The following is an 18868-nucleotide window of genomic DNA, read 5'->3' on the forward strand; positions in this document are numbered from 1 at the left end:
CGAAGTAGGAAAACAACACATTTGACATTTGCTTATCAGATAACGGACATCTACGCTTGCTGTATGTATGCCTGTAAGGCACCGTATCGATTGAATCCCAGATAAATTTCAGCAATGAGACCAAAGAGAGTGTAGAAAAAAACAAATAAACGAAAAACATCACCGATAAAGTCAAACGCCATCTAGATCTGAGTCTGAAGGCCGATTTAAAAGGATAATTGTAAGTGTTGTTTATGTTTTTGTCTTGTTATTCATTTAAGTTGTATTTTTTCGAAAAACAGAAAATATAGTTCCGTGTAGGATTGATTTAGGCTTCCAATGAGTTAAGCTGTTACAAAAACAAAATTATATTTAGCCCGGGAGATCTTTCCCCCGGACGAAGTGAACGACGATTTGTTAAATATCAAACTTCAAACCATGAAAACGCTCTAGTGTTTTACAAAAATATTAACCCGTAACGAGAGCTAGTCTTTCCTACAAAATAAACTACTCTTGGTGGATTTCTTAAATTTGTATATCGATTTTTTTCGAAAGTAGTGGAGCCAAAGGGCAAGAGATGGAGGGAAAGGTCGGATGTTGGGCGCAAGGCGACATTAAGTTGGTGTAAAGAGCATAATCTACGAATTTCTATAAATAAAATCTTTCAAAGTTAAAATAGACGTACTAAAATGTGAAGCCGGAGAAATATGATAAGATATTAATTTATTTATACTATAACTATGGCTTTCAATTATTAATAATTTTAGTCGTACACCGACAGATACTCTGAATAAACGAACACAATTTTACAAATATTTCTTTTACTATAACTATTATTTTCTTTAATTAATCAAGATTTGTACTAACAATATGCACTGTTTGATTATAAAAAGTGAACATTTCCATTTATACTTTGAGCGGAAAATGAGAAAAATAAACAACAATGCTAAATAAGAAAGAAGGTATCTTGAAACATAACTGCAACATTAATATAGCCCCCCCCCCCCTTACCCCGGTCTCGTATGCCCTTTCCCTATGCCCCTTTACTTTGTGAGCCTGTTAAGCAATCATTTATATTTTTTCTTTCTTTTTCTTGTCGGTCGTTATGATTTCTTTTTATGTTTCATTTTATAATTAGTGATTGACCTGTCAGTGCACCGCATTGCGCCCTGTCCTGTTTTTGTTTGAGAGCCTCCTGGGCTCCTTGCCGCCGGTTCTTGTTGCTGGGTCACGTGGGGGTGGCGTTCATTGAACGCCGCCTTTCCTTGTTAATCTTGTTTATCATATTTCATATCCTTAGAACGACTGACACTTTGTCAACCATTTTCATATAGATTCCCCACCTTACAAATGCCTTTCTATTTGTTTGATCTGAACATGTACGTTAGAGAAAGTCATAGTAAAATGAACTCGGTAGTAGTGATCAATTTTATGAGCATCGTGTATTGCATAATTTTGTCTCTGTTCTGCACCTGAATTATCTCACTTTTCGAAAAACGTAACATTTCGCGGGAACAATCGTGTAACATGTACCTGCTCGGAAACATTTGTTCGCGGTAGAACTGAAAATATTCGATTTTGTCAAATTTGCACGGAAACACGTTTTTAAATGCTCAAAACCGTGTCAAAAATCATGATTGACCTCGAATAAGTGGCACCCTGTTTTACGCCATATGATTCAATGATCGGGCCTCATCCACATAATGGAATCTATACGACAGCCATAGGTGGACCTTCGCGATTACATTTATTACGCTATAGTCGTTGAAAGGATATCACGCTTTATTAGTAGTCTCTAAAAGGTATATTCATCTCAGTCTCAACACTTGATCATGTCTATTTTAACTTCTAAAATTTTTATATATAAAAATTCATAGACCACGCTCCTCCAAATATACGAAATTAATATCGCCTTGCGCTCAACATCGAACCTTTTGCTCCATCTCTTGCCCTTTGGCTCCACTACTTTCGAAAAATATCGATTTACAAATTTAAGAAATCCTTCAGGAGTAATTTATGTTGCACGAAGGACAAATTCTTAATTACGGGTTGATATTTTCCTCAAACACTTTTTAAAGAAATCCGAAGGGTATGGCATTTTAATGGTTTGGATGTTCAATATTTAACAAATCGTCGTTCACTTCGTCCGGGGGAAAAGATCTCCCGGGCTAAACATAATTTTGTTTTTGTAACGGCTTAGATCATTGAAAGCCTAAAACAATCCTACACGGAACTATATTTTCTGTTTTTCGAAAAAATACAATTTAATTTAATAACAAGACAAAAACATAAACAACACTTAAAAATATCCGTTTAAATCGGCCTTCCACTCTATCTCGGAAATGCCGTTCGCTCGTTGTACCGTACACCACAATTTTGAAGTGGAGCGGCAGTTTGCCGGGCCTGCTTACGGAATCATAACTTAATACGTAGGCCACTAAAAAATCGGCAAAGCTATGTTAACAACACCATAAGTAATGTACTCTGAATACTATGGGCTTTATATTACTAAATAGAAACCCAGACTTTCATTTATAAACATAAACTATAACAATGATTTGACAGAGTATTTCTTGCATATCAGACTGGTGTTTCCGTAAATTTTACCTATGCGGATATTTCATCTGTCATGGGGTGCCAGATGAGTCGCGTGCTATACAATGGCATGCTTTGAATGACGTTATTTCGCCTTTGTGAATGAGTTGTAATTTCATACGCTACTGTACGAAAATAGTTACGGGTGTAAGGACATAAATTTCCAATCGGATTGAAATATCCGTCCTTCGGGAACCTGCCGATTGGCGAGTCCCCTGGGGACGGATATTAAGATCTGTACAGCAACATATGACAGCTATAATTAATTTCAAGTAACAGCCCAAACTGTTGACAAAAATATCTTATCGTTAAGCAACAGTAATACCTAAACATGTAGCTTAGTGGGCGGATTACAGAGGTAGAACGTTTGATTCCTAATTTATTAAAACATATTTTAAACAATATCTCTGTTTTTGATTATCATTTTAAAACATCAATACGATAAAGAAAACAACAATGTTAAATTAAAACAATCAGGGTTCGCCATAAAAGCAGAACACAAAATCTTTAACTGATCAAATCATCCATTGCAATTGTTTATTATTCTCTGTATAGCCAGATGTATGGTAGAACAATAAAACTCAAAATATGTGTACTTCAGACATGAAATATGCTAAAATTGTGTAAATGCATGTCTGCGTGGGTTAAACCGAATGAATAGGCAAACACGAATGGGCCAAAAACGAACTTACACGATTTTAATATTCTATTTATCACATACCCAAAATAAAGACCGTTTAAAGTGAAATAAGAGTCATTTTTTTATTGACGCGCCTACAGTATAACGCTAACATTTAGCGCGTCTTTACACTGTGTTCGTATAACGCTAATGACGTCACGTCAAATATATGCAAGGCCGTGCAATACCATATTTACGGAGTCGTAAAATCGGCACGAGTGTGTGATAAATCTTTATACAGATAAAGAGATATTTGAATGTACAAGTATATTGCCGGACGCTTGCATATATCTGTCGATGTTTACCATGTTCTGTTCACTGACGATATTATTTCTGAAAAATGATAGATCAGATTAGTTTTCCCTGAAAACTACACAGTGATGATTTGAAAAGCACGCGTTACATCATTAAGAAATATTGGCGTCAACTTTGACGTCGCGTTTTTAAGATTACGCCATTTGACCACTATGTTGGAAATGTCATGACACGGCTCATATACCTTTCACTGGTCATCATCCTATACCCTAGATAAACCAACTTTCTTCTGGCCATCATTCGATACGTTAGATGAATAAACCTACTTGCAATCAATCATTTGATGCCTTAGCTAAATATACCTTCAACTGGCCAGATCATCATTTGATACCCTAGCTAGATTTGCCTTCCTGTGGTCATAATTAGATGTTACCGGCGCTTTCATATTTTCGTTTTTGTCGAGATGTCGAGTTTGAAGGGAACCGACACGAAGTAACGACAAAACGATAAAAACATTGCGACAAAACGAGAATTTATATCTTTGTCGTTTTTTTCGTGTTGTCGCCCCTTCAACCACGACAGAACAAAGTAACGATCATGGCAGAAACCAGCCACCATAATCATCCGATACCGTAATTAATATACTATGCACTGGCCATACAAAAAAATAAGCTAAATATACCATTCACTGGCCATCAAATACATATATATCTCGTCCGACAAAACCATCATTTGATAACCTTAATTAATTTTTTTAAAAAATCCACTGACTATTACAATGTATTCGATATCATCGGCCTTTTACAGTGTTAGTTTCAAACACTATACTTTCACAAGTTACTTTATAACATAAACCTAGGTATTTCAAGTGAAAGTTATCTTACCAAAATGTTCTGTTAGAAATGATGTGTAATCGAAATTCTTTTACATTCAACGATATTATTTCTTTTTAAAATTAAATTCACTCCGCTTTATTTTAACAAATATTTGAAACTTTTTCAAAAGACACCATATGTGTTATTGTGTCAGATTAATCAACAAAATGATTACATTGCTATTTGAATTCAGAGATTACACGATACATGTTCCTACTCGTACATATCGTTCCTTCCATTAGTATAATCTTTTCAGATAATCTTTCTTTCTGTATGACCGTCTTTGATATTGCTTAAACGGGTGCTAGGGAGCCGTACTGCTTAAGACGGTGTCAGGGAGTTATAATGCTACAGCATTTGCCAGGATTGCTTATGAATTTACACAGTTAAATGAAGTCACAAAAGTCAACGTTTGCATTGCTGTCATTGCTTTAAGAATATATTTATTTTTCAGAAAATGAAATGATTATTATGTCCTTAAGTATAAAACAAAGACAAATGCCTACACACAGATGTATTTAAAATCAAAATTAGATTTAAAATTGCAAGAAGGAAGTACATGTATTACGAACATGCTTTAACTTTAAAGATAACACTTAAACACCGTAAATTATTTGAAAATGAAATATATGTAATGATATTCAAATAATATCCGTGAGGGATCTTTGATGGCAGAGCAAACACTCCGGTATGTACTCAAAGTAAAGTAAACGCGTTTTCAATATAAACAAAATTTAGGATAATTTGAAAAGTTCAAAATTATGTGCAATATTCACATTTCTTCGTTATTCAAATCGTACAACTGTCTAAATTTAATTAAAGACTACATAAAATATTGAAATGACCAAATGAATGAACGGACATCGTTGTCAATCTATAAATGCACTCAATGTTGATGACCTTTTACAAAACTTCTAGTGAACAAAAATCAATGCTTGAGCAGATAAAGGCACATCACGCGTTGAAATAATGTAAACAAAGTCATTGAAAGCATTTTGTGTATTATCAACAGTCTAAATGTAGAAGTGGCCATCACTTCTAATCTTGTTATCATTTAGTTGTTTAAACATTTTAGTCTACCTACCTATCTTAAGATAACGAATTCTATTATGATTATCTCTAGTCATTGTAAGAACAAATTTTCGGATTACAATGTCAAAATCTTCTGTAAATCCAAATGATTTATTGAAATGTCATGAATGTATACAAGGTGCAAAGGTTGCATGTGTGAGAAACCAAATATGTTCACGTCCTTTTGTACTAAAACATAAAACGCCCTTGAGAAAATAACCAATCCATATATCATGCTTTAAATATCTTAATGATTTAAACAAAGTATTCTTCAGAACGGATACTTGAATCACGGAAAGAATGTAAATTACATGTTTGTTTAATCAAAATTCTTACGATAAGTGAAATATCGCGCAATATTAAATTCTTATTTTTGAATGAAGTGGCATTCAAATAAATCAACATATTAACAATAAAAAAGGAAACAGTTTCCCTCACAACTTAATATGGCATTAAACAATACAAAAGACTTGCTTGCAAAAATGATATAAATCTACATTTCAATTCGATGTAAACACCTCTTCATTGTAAACAATAACATTTATCTTTGCAAGTGTTGAGTTCCTAAAACATCTTCAAGCCATAATGTTAATATCAACGCAAAAACACTTTTAAACTTAGAAAAGTTTTATAATGCTTTCAATTTTTCAGTTTTGTATCATAAATATGACGTCATCGCCTGGAATTGATTTTGTTTAAGTAAAATGAGCTTGTGACGTCATTATATAATGAAACAGTCATTACCTTTAACAATATTTTGTATGTTTATGCTTGTTATCAGCCCAAGTGATTTTATTAAAGAATAAGTACATAAAATCCAGGCATTCATTATTATTCTAACTAATGTAATAATATGTAGATATTTTCTTTGAGCAACAAATTTAATCATTTATCTCATAATATCTAAAAGAAAAACATGTTGATATTATATTGAATGAAAGTAATTTTTTTGATCCCGACTATCGTTTAAACTGTTAAGGTTTGCTAGTTATTTAAACATATATGAATCTACGCTTTATTTAAAGACAGATATAAAAAGACCGAGATAGGGAACTCCGTACAAAATCATCCTTTAAATCTCGAGGTTATCTAAAGATTAAGAAAGATATAACGCCCACATTTAGAATCTATGGTTTTTGTTTTTTGTTTTTGTTTGTTTGTTTTGACATGTAGAAGATATTTAAACATGTGACCAACACTTAAAGAATAAGAGAGTGATTCAGAAGTATTTCAACTAACAAAATTTTATATTTCTTTTAAATATAGAAATCTAGTATGTTGGAGCCCCAGACTCAAGATTATTAAACTTTTTTCTGAGTTCTGTCTCAAATCTCATGCTTTTTATTGGTCAATGTACATTCTGTGACAATTTCTGACCAATCACATGCCTGACGTCTGAGTTTGAGCAATGCTAATTTTTTTATAACACCACTCAAATCTGAGGTGAGAGCAGTTCTAGAATATGTTGCCTTGGTAATCCCTGTACCATGATCAAAGTATCTATGTATCTTGTAATGAGGGACACTGTTAAGAGTAATTGTCAGCGGTCATATGGTTGTACGAGTACCATGTAATATCAAGAACCTTGATTTATTGCTATTGTAAGACATTTGTGATAAAGGAATTGAGTGAACTTAAGTGAAGTATAATAAGGACGTGCCGGCAGCTTATAACAAGATATGAAAGAAAAAAGGATAATATAGAAACGCTTTACTTATGTTATATCAATTTATCATAAAAGGGCTGAGAGAAATGTATATTTTTTTAGGTCAATAATAAACGTTTCCTATACATATTTATATAAATAGTGCAATAATGTAGTCTGACAAGCATCTGGAAGTTGTCTTTTCTTTGCACAGTGATACAGATTTCGTGTTATTTGTCATTTTAAATGAAAAGGGATAATTTTTTATTAAATTTAATTCCCTGTTACAAAGTGTTTAGTAAAACGGTACACTTTTATCTCATATGTTTTCGTGACTAATATGTACTTATTAGTGACTGTCAAAACTTGTTATCCTTGCTGTTAAAACTTCATTATTTCTTGATAAGATAAACAACTACAATGAAATGGTTTGTAATCAATGCGGATGCGGATGCGAAATACCATGAAAAGATACTCGGGTCATTGTATGCTATAGTTTGTAACGTCACCTTAAATTGGATACTCATGACGGTTTACCTATATACACGGCTCCAGATAAATTATAAATTTAGTTCATGTTTACCTATAGGAAGAAAGTTTGCTTTATTATAAATTCATTATAAAAAAAGCTTGACAGATATGGTCGTGAAAACCTTTTCATTGTGGCTCGGGTTATATATACAGACAGTCGTTTATATATAGCCATGTAACCTGTCTAAAATCATTATAACAAAATAGATATTATTTTGTTGTTTTACTAAACGTATATATTACGGAGATCAATAGTCTAGATATCTCATGTACATGTATTACTGTAATAGCCTGTTCTCTAGATTTTCTCTCGATGTCTTAAGAGAATTTACAGATAACCGCGAGTTGTTATGTTAACCGACCGATAACCACGGAATTTGAACAAATCAAAAGGTTACCTCAAAATTTCAAATAATATGACAGATAACGTCGTGTTATGTACTAAACCGAAATTTCATTTCGAAATTTTGAATAAACTGACAGATAAATTTCGTTTCCGTGATTTTGCCTACGTGCAATTACTACGTGGTGAGGTGCTTGAAGTTACATAATACATAACTGGAGATATATACAACGCACAAGATTTAATTAAAGTTTTGCTCCGTGTTTTCAAAAATGCCAATAACGAGTTGAAAGTAAAGTGACAGCCACTGATAATGTTAATGTAGATAAACATTTATCTTCAACTTCAATCTCATGATTATTGTCATAGGTTTAAAGTAAGATTATATGTTCAATGGATTATAATTGAATACCGATTTGTTACATAGTGAACAAAAATACAAATAGAAAGCCTTTAGTTAAAACGAACGCTAAAAATAGCGCTGGTCAACGTTTTAGAATTCATTTAAGAAAGAGCATCGACACACGTGTGTATCTGTATTCGTACAAGGTGTCGTTAAAACAGGTTCCATCTCGTCGGAGAGCGGGTAAATAATATAACGCACTGTGCATGTATATGTATATACGATTTAACTCTGACACATTTTCAACATAAAGGTCCCAAAACTATGATACAATATACAGTTATAGACTTCTTTTGAGGTCGGTATAAATATAATTTTTCGAATCTGAGAAAATCGACCAAGGAAGATTAGTTACACCTGAAAAGCGCCGCGTGCGGTCTATATAATCTTTTGCAGACTCGTGGCGTCAACACTGATCAGGTTATCAGTGCAGCGTGTTCATGATTGGGATACAATATCAGTATCTGTTTTTACCTTTTTACAGAATTGATCATTATACATTTACTGAAAAAGATGCCGTAAAAGGAGATAACATAACAATATAGTACAGAACCAATGCGTCATAAGAATCATGTTCAATCACTACGCGCACTATATCAAATGTTCATGTTCAACACTTTATGTACCTTATTATATAAAAAGATATGTCACGAACTGTTTCCATTTTACGTAAACATGTGTAATGATACTTTTAAAGTAAGCGAGAACGTTTCCAGAAATTATCAAAAACGCATTTATAAACTATGTCGAGAGTATAGCGATATATAAGTTCGTCATAAAAAGTATTCATCAATATGTACACAAATTCCGTACATGAAATTACAATAAGAAACGTTGGGAATGAGTCTCGTCGATTGCATTTATTGATGAAAAGTCATATTTCAAAACATATTTGAAATATTTAAAAAAAAAGAAAACAGAAAAATAACGAGACACGATTTATGTATTGGTTTTACCCAGTTCACATTTTTTGTTTATCAGGCGACTTCAAAAAGAACCCCCAACCAACCAACAAACAAACAAATAGGAAACCGAAATCAAATGTGTGTCTGTTTTGTTTTTGTTTTTTGTTGTTTTCTTTTGTTTGTTTTGTTTTGCTTTTTTCATGTACAAACAAAACTGACTATGCTTTCTTTATGAAATGATTGTCATTGGATCATTTCCGTTCAACAAATACATTTTTACCACCGAAATACAACGCACACTCAAAGTTTGCAGTGTTATCAGATTTCATAATTAATTAACCGGTTTTATCCTTTATTTAATGAAAATATAACCAAATATATCACTCCTTAAAACAATTTCGATATTGAAAAATATCACAAAATCTCCCGTCCTATATTATTCCGTCTATGCAATAGTGTCCAGCATTTTTGAGTTGCCAATACACTCGTTTGTTTATATTTGTTCTAACTATATAAATTGATACAAGGTGAAAACAGCAAAATTGCCTTCATGATATAAACACCCGGAATACTCTCAGAGTCATTTGATTAATTTTAAGTGTTTTTGGCGTTAATAACTTGGCGTCGCCGCCAATACGAAAATCAGGAATGCTAATTCATGTATGTGTGTTGTTAATATTGTTGGCTGATATATCTCCTTAAGGTAGATTGTAAATTATTTAAAATTGAGCGATGTCATGCAAGAAAATATACCATTCTACTTAATTGTATCTTTATTGCAGCACATTCTTAATCCACTTCAACTATGATTACATGTTTTAGAGTAGACAAATAAAACAAAATATATGGCATAACATTATTGCGACCATAAATTAGGTAAGTCAAAGATAGAGCATTGACCGTTAGGCTTTCTGATTCGTACGAGGGGGCGTAGCTATAACCATAATTTTTCATAGGAACGGCTTCGAATTTATTCAATAAATTGAGCAAAGCAAACAAAAAACAAGCAAAAATTAATAGAAATAGTACCTTTAAAGGGACTCCCCTTAACTTTTTTATTTAATTATTTATTTATTTTTAAATTTTTTAAATTTTTTTTCCCTTGGGGGGATTTTTTGTCAGGACTGGAAATTTTTTTCTGTGTATTTTTTGTGTAATTTTTCAGATCAATCCTTCAACCCGTTTTTCCCCAGATTTATCATTTTCATTATTCAAAATGACCCAAGAGCAAAAAGCGTTGTAACGTCTTCCCGCTCAAATTGGGCTTATAATTGCAACGATTAACGATTTTCAATTTTAATTCTGAGAGTATTTCTTTTTTGGTAAGTTTTTTTTTATCCTGCACAATATATCAAAGAAAATTATGTCTTGAAAGGAGACTTAAGAAGAAAACATATACTATCTGGGTAATCCGGTTTAAAACCGACATTTATATAGTATGTTCTAACTGCATCAAGCTGTCTTGTTCAATGCATGTTAACGGGTGTGATTTTTCTGTCAAGTAAAACATATACATGTATTGTTAAAGTTCTTTACATATAAAATCACTGTTAATAAATATATTGATGTTTTTAGATTTTGTTTGGGAGAGTAACTTTAATGTTTGCAGGGTTTTTCACTGGTTTAATTACAAATATGGTAATCATACTGTGAAAATGTATCCTATATATTACATTCTTCTATTTTTCGGGTTTTTTATTGTTAGAAATGGTAGAATAAATGCAGTCACCTTTATTTCTTACCAAATTATATCATTAAATGAATATAAGATTTTGTGTTCAGTTAAAAAGATAAATAATGTGTGCATTTAAAATTATAAATAAATTGTCATTATACAACATAGAACTCAAAAGTTTATTTTTATTAAAACCATAGTGTCCCTTTGAATAAGTTTATTTCTATTTAACCATCATCATGCTTAATGTCTTAACAGGATTTGTCAATCTTTCAATCTTGATAAAGTTATTCATTTGTAAGTGGAAAATTTCAAAATAAGTACTGACTGAATATTCAGTGCAGGGTATGCTCTTTGTCTGCACTGGTCTTATGAGTAGATTAAAATGCCGGTGTGGAAGGTGAAATTTTATAATACCCTGAACGCTAGTTTAGTTCATACAAATTTAGTTTTCGTTCGATTATGTTGAAAGCTATAAGCTTATTGAATCACTCTCGAATCCGTTCCTGGAACCAACCGGTACTAAGCAATGAATGTAGTTTCTTGCTCAAGGAAACAACGGCTTGCAATTGCCCCTGAAAGGGTTTGAACCCACGCGGTCAGCAATCCTTAGAACCTTGACGTTGTGATGTAAATATTGATTATATTTATTTACTATTATTTAATTTGAGAAAATTTAGTTTCTTTAAGTTAAATACATTAACTATAATTATTCATTGATGATTTCTTGCTTAATTAGAGAATTATTTTAAGACTACTACACAATGATTGTTGTTTTAAATGTTTAAAAAGGAGATTCTATGTGTCTGTGTTTGATGAAACATGTATCTTTGAATAGAAATATAACTTACCCAAAAGTCTTATTCCAAATAGTTTTTCTTATATTTCATTTTAAAAGTTTTCAAGCTATACATTTTGAGTACTTTGGCCTGAAGAATAACTATTGACTGCCGTGTCACAAACATGGTAAAAATCGGTAATTCTGGGTCAGATAAGGACTTTAAAGGTAGTCAAACAAAGTTTATCTCCTACGTTATACCAAATACTGATATGAAGCAAAAAGGTATACGTTACTATACTGAAAGATAAATATAAATTGCCAGTATTACACAAAAACAAAACAAGGCAAAAGAGTGGAAAGTTATTTTGTTTGCAGCATTGCTTTTTCTCCATAAATTCCAATCAAAGAGAACAACGAAAATTGTGTTTTATCGTGCGCACCACATCCACGGTAACCCAAGCTATTTACCGTAATACCAGTATCATGTTGTATATACGGATTGTGTACCGTAGATTCCGACGATGACGCAACACTGCTCAATGCCACAAAAAACTCGCCCCTACAGTAAAATACACATACTCTAACCTACCTCTTATTTAAGCATAAACAATGCACTACCTCCATACTTTACAGATAAACAAATATGAAAAGAAAAGTAAACAGCTAAACCATTTAAGACATTTCTGAAAAAAGGAGAAAGAAGAGCCGAAATATTTATTCCGAATAAATCAAAAACATAGCACGTGTAATAAACGATGATCAATCAATCGAAATGATCATTCGAACCTGACAAATGATGTACAAGGTAAACCACCTTTAATTTGGATAACGCATACTGATAACGCAGTCGTATTCGAGTCGTAACACAAATCGCAACTCTAGTTAAACGAATAAGTCATGTTGTGTTATACATGTATATTTTGATGATTTTTAAGACGTCCTTCTGTGGACAATCAGTCGCACGATAACAATTATAATCTGCTGATTTGATTTGATTGATTTAGCTATACAGTGTACAAAGATAAACAAGTGATTGTTCTAGCCATACATTTATATGCGCCTTTAAGTTAGCAATGCGGTAGATTGTTGATTCGCACTGAACACCCCCACCCCAAATTCATTTGCTTGTTTAAGCATTTTATACTGAACTATCTATCAAGATAATGATATTTATTTTACATCCGTTCGTATAAAATATAATCAATGACCGTTCCACGTGATATTCCAATAAAATCATTATTTAATCGAATCTTTTCCATGTAGCGTCATTTCATTCCATTTCAAGAGTCCAATAAATGCATGTCAAATGCATATTGTACCCTCGCAGTCTCGTTTTAAGTTTCAAAAGCATGTGACACTCAATCTAGCCTCGTTTTCATTTTCAGAGTCCAAAATTTTACGGTATTTATTTTTCAGAAAGTCTAAATAGGCGATCACAATAATCCGAAGCTTTACGGAAATAGCCAAGCAATTTTCATTTATGAAAATGATATTCCTCCGCGTAACAGAATTATTTGAATCTATAATCGGTACTTTGCGGAAACGTTAAAAAATTACACAATATTAGAAAACTTCGTACAATCGGAAACTATTTATTCTTCCCATTCAGAGGTTGAAAATTAATGCGCCTGTCAATTGAAATCTTTACGCAGTGATCTCCCCTTAATTTTTCGGCGTTAGTATACTTATAAAGGGAAGTAACCGCTTCTAGGATTTGGTGATGGACTACTTTCGGATTTTGCAAACAAGCAGGGTCTGAAATTCCGCTACCATTATTTGTTTGGTCTGACGACCCAAACAAATGAAAAACGACAATTTTATAATGCGTAGCAGCTAATGTTAAACTATGAATTATTCAAATCAATTGCACCTTTATATTCGTCATCTTACTATCAAATGTTAGAAACTTGTGTTTGTTTTCAAAATCATTTGATAAACTGGTTTAACTACATTACCTTATCTATTTACATTTAAGATAACGAGTTTCATGTAAACAAAATTAATATACTAATAAATACAATATCTTGTCATCTTCAATGGTCAACAGCTCAAGATAAAACATACATTTAAAAGGGTATAGAATCATTTAATCAAAGCAGTGATATTGTTGAACAACAATTTTGAAGTCCTGAATGTTTGTTCTTCTTCTACACCGGTGTCATCGAGCATAAACAAACAAAGTAACAGCTGAGATATCTCAACACATCACAAATTTGTATGCATCAGTCTAGCAGTATCTTTTATAGCAATCAATTTTGTTTCTAAATATCTTTTTTCTGATTCGTATTACATGTACTGAATACACAGCAAAATAACAATCGCCCCGTGAAAGCGTGACTTTTATTCAAAGGGATGGGGGAGGGAGGGGGAAATCACGTGTACCTAATTTATTTAGTTATTTTGACTAAGTATACATATTAAAAGACGTTTTAGAAAAAATCAAAAATTTATTTCAGGAATTTTTTAATAAGCCGCTTCAAAACCAAAAATTGCGGCTAAACTAAATGTCAAATTTTTCTCGAAATTGACATTTTTCTTTCCATTTTTCAAACATTTTTCGGCGTAAAACAATAAATTTTATATCAGCTTAAAGGAAAATATTATTTCCGTCAAATGCTTTAGAATTTAAGATATTTTGTCCGCAAATGGCGTTGAAATACAGTGGCCAAGGTTACACAACGACGTCATGTTCAAAAACGGGCTTTGATGGTCAACTTTGACGCCGTGTGTACAAAAATTGGCTGAAACTATTGAAATAAAATTAACGTAACCTAATCAGAAATATAGTCAACTGTCTGCATGCCAATTTTCAAGACGCTACTCGAAAGTTCGCAAAGTGTCGCGTTCTACCTTAGTGGCTCTTCTTTTCATAACTTTTATTCTTTTCTAGAAAGTACACCTCTGTATTATACATTTATTATAATTAGTTTACAGTTTATACAAATTTATTTTTGTTCAATTGTGTGCAATGCTATAAGCTTATTGGAACACTTATCCGTTTTCTAGAAACAACAAGTAAGCAATGAGTGTAACGTTCTTGCCCACAAAACCAAAGGCTTGCGCCTGATTGGGTTTAAACCCACACCACTAGCGACCATTAGATGAATTATCCGGCGTTTGAACCACTTGGCCAAGCCGCCACTTTGTATGTTATATTTTAGGCTTTATGAGGGTTCATCTGCCCTTTCAAGCACTGACAATACGGACCATGGATAATACCTTCATCACAAATTAATGATTTGGTTTGATAGTTACGGCTTTCAAATCTTGTGGCCCATGCCCACTTTTTAAATTTTGAATTCAGTAATTCACTGAATGATACTACATGTATATATATATATATATATATATATATATATATATATATATATATATATATATATATATATATATATATATATATATATATATATATGTAAGTCTATTTTTGTGATTTTGTGATGATACAATTTTGATGCACGGGAGGCCAATCAAAATATTATATGCATCATGGAGAAAAATAGATAAGGTGTTGCTGCAAGAACTAAATGATCATATCTTTCGGATGATCTTGACTGACTGATAAGGTTATGTTACCACTTTAATTCTAGACGTCATATTTATAATGTGAGCTCCTATAACAACCTTATACAGGTCTGACCAGAAAAAGTCACTATTATACAATAGAATAACGTGCTGTCACACGAGATGATCCAGGTTAACTTTGAGTATGAAAATTATAAGAACTTTTACGCATTTATCGTAATTGCTTATTTGGACACAAGTTTTTGTGAGCATTTCTTAATTGTTATAAAAATGTTCTATTGAAGTAATTTATGAAAAACGTAACAAGTCCAGTATTAAACACAATTGATAAAGTCTTATATTATAGCCAAAACTCTAAGGCATTTAACTGGTCAGAACATAGAAAAGAAAGTAAACTGACCAATGTACCTCTCTGATTGTTTATAGATCTCAGTCAAAAAGTCTAACGACCGCAAAAAAAAGATAAACACGATCCAACAAGGAACGGCACCGTTCAATAAAAGCAACCCCTCACGACCCAACAATAAGAGTGCCAGTGGCAAGGAGCCCTAGAGGACCAAGGCACGATAACTCGTAATTTTCGTGTTCATCTATGTATCATATGAGGGCACGGACCTGTCATGACTCAAATTAATTGCATTCAGATTCAATTGCCTGCAACCCACAGGGAATGACGGTAGCCGTTACCTTCGTATTGCCATAATGTTGCTTCAGACAAATGAAAAGTTTGACTTGATGATGTCTTATTTCTCTAATATGCCAGAAACAGTAGATCATTTCAATATTTCATTTACTAGTACAATGTATATGGTTGTTTCAAATATTACACTGAACTCTGTAAATCTCTTATATCATATTTCTGGCAACCACGTTATGTTTCTTATATGAAATTGATATCGATATTCTTTATTTATGTAAGAAAAAGTCAAATAGAAACATATGTTTTTGTTTAACTTAAATAACAAATGATTTACTCAATTGACGAAATGATACACATTTTATTGATTTTCATTGAGATAATAGTACAAAAATAATGTGGGAGTTTTAATTATGCAATTGATAATCAAATGAACTGTAACATCTGTTGAGTTAGTAAAATGAGGACGATAGACGTTCATATATTTCGAATATAGATATATGTATCGTTTTTCAAGACTTTGTTTACTCTATATAAAACCGGTGTCAAGTGCTGTATGACAGATGTTGAACTCTCGATTGGACTTCTATTCAGTGCTGCAGATTATGATGTCAGGTATCATTCATATAGTTTTTGTGCGGACATTAGTAGTAGTAAGACATTAAGCCGTTTTTGATCAAATGTTGTTTTCTGTTTTAACCGGTGCTGGTGGGATTAAACGAAATAGAGTCAAAGACTTCTTTAAATTATTGGCTTTAAAGCTTTCTTTTTTTATAATAATGAAAATAATAATAATAATAATAATAATAATAATAATAATAATAATAATAATAATAATAATAGAATTAATCTGTTCAATTTATTTGTCTGAAACATTCTTAGAATACAATACTTTACTTTAGATATACCGTAAATTATCATCAAAACTTTAAATCGTGACTAAAATATAGATTTTGTATCTAATTTGTAATAGAAAGAGCACCGAAACACGAGGTTATCTGATTTGTACGAGGGGGCGTAGCCCCCCCCCCTCCGAGTATTAATCAGATTACCGAGTGTATTGGTGTTCTTTCTCTTTTGTATCATAGTCAAACATAAAAACACGTTCCCTGTTGTTACAATATGAAACCCCGGCAAAAATGAACCAATGAACGAGCATCTAAATATGACATTCCTGTCAATTTCACTTTCACTGCCGTCAAAATATGTAAACCCAAGCAAAAATGAGCCAAACAATATGCATGCTCTGGAGTGCGGGTAACTAATACCCGCACTCCAGTTAACGCACTGTGCATGTATATGTATACGATTTAACCCTGACACATTTTCAACAGAAAGGTCTCCAAACTATGATACAAGAATTGATAGGGCACCAAAGATGTAATGACAGGACAGCATGGTTGGTATTTGATAAACGTTTTTGGCAAGGAAATGAAAGGCCGTTTAAAGTTAGAGGACATCATATAATTCGGAGTCCAAACACAGGTAGCGGAGGGGGGGGGGGGTGGACATCAGGGTCTTCTAGACACATCTATAGTTTCATATGAAGTGTAATAAGATGTGCCGACCAGTGAAAATCATTTGTTGGAAGTATACCTAGATTATTATGATAAAAATGATTGGTAGACCGTGTCTTATTATTTGATTTACTTGTTTAGTTCTACGGGATGTCAATACAGATTTAGATATAAGATTTGAACCAGGTTCTAGTATTTATTGTATCCATGTATATATCAAGATGTTGGGAGCGGATGAATGATTATTCATTTCATTGTATAGATTAGTGTCGTCAACATAAGGTCTTATATTAACTTGGATGTCTTGAAAAAACTTATTCATAAAGATTTAAAAAGAATGGAATCGATACAACGTTGAGGGATACAGACGACTTACAGCCATGGCGAAAAAACTCACTGTTCAATGATTTCATGTAAATCTTTACTGAATGCTGTACTTGTCAAATATGTCTTTTATAATTTCAGTATGTATCAGGCATGTTATTTACCTGCCTATAAATATTAGAGGTAAAACAGTCTTAAAACTAGGAGCATTTTACCAAAATTTGTAATCGTTACACAAAATTCCCCATCCCTCACATAAATATTAAAAGCATCACTAATTCTTCATTTTAGTGCTTAGACATATACCGTTCAGATTTCACGTACATTCGAATTAAAGTGGCCTCTAGCTTTTATTTTTTGTTGGCAAAACAATTTAGTGTTGTTTCAAACTAAGTATTTCAGTAATAGTACCTAGGAAATGTGCATCATGTCATTGTTAAGCCTTCTTCAAAACAGCGCCACGAGAGCTATTTATAACGCGGAGTGACGTTCGTTCCTAAAAATAGAAGACTGGGACTTAATAGCGGTAGTGGTATCGAGGGCCTTTTTTATCATTTATGTATTTTATTGACGATAAATTGTACACCTTATTTTTTTTTTGATTTGGCAATTATATGAAATGATTTATCTAAATATATAACACGTTTAACCTTTAGAAAAGCTGAAGGCCGTTGTAAGAGAAATATTATACATTTGTCTCTAAATGTGTGAAATGTATTTTGGTAACTCATCAACGGTATAAAGCATACCCCGAAATATTGCAACTTGTTTATGAAATATTGTTATTTCGAAATAACTGCCTCGGTTTATACTGAATTCAAAATAAGTCAAATTTGCGGTAATATTTGTAAAACAGAAATCAATAATTAACGCTCATTCTCAATAAAACACAGCATTTGATGTTCCACTGGGTAGCTCTTATACGAAGGTTTTTCTTGAGGTCAAAATGTCGTTAGAAAGGTGGCTGCCACTTTGTCTAATAGGGACACTCTCAGTTTTACATTTCTATCTGTTATTTTTCTTTTACAAGTACCATTAATGCCCTAAAATGTAACATACGTTACTGTCGCCACCTAGAATTTTCAACTTTGAAATTGTGTTTCAGAAAAATAAGTTCTAGAATAAACG

General features: G+C 32.4%; 1 protein-coding gene across 1 annotated transcript in view; it reads right to left on the bottom strand.

The window, feature by feature from the left end:
• Positions 1 to 11941, bottom strand: part of LOC132741948 (beta-1,3-galactosyl-O-glycosyl-glycoprotein beta-1,6-N-acetylglucosaminyltransferase-like) — a 30383-nt gene extending 18442 nt beyond the window's left edge. Inside the window, exon 1 of the mRNA XM_060730223.1 lies at positions 11808 to 11941. The gene's annotated coding sequence lies outside the window, so the exon portion shown is untranslated. The remainder of the gene's footprint in view (positions 1 to 11807) is intronic.
• Positions 11942 to 18868: the final 6927 nt, after the last annotated feature.

Source organism: Ruditapes philippinarum, unplaced genomic scaffold, assembly GCF_026571515.1.
Source record: "Ruditapes philippinarum isolate M1 unplaced genomic scaffold, ASM2657151v2 ctg6664_1_1_1_1, whole genome shotgun sequence".
Lineage (NCBI taxonomy): Eukaryota > Metazoa > Mollusca > Bivalvia > Venerida > Veneridae > Ruditapes > Ruditapes philippinarum.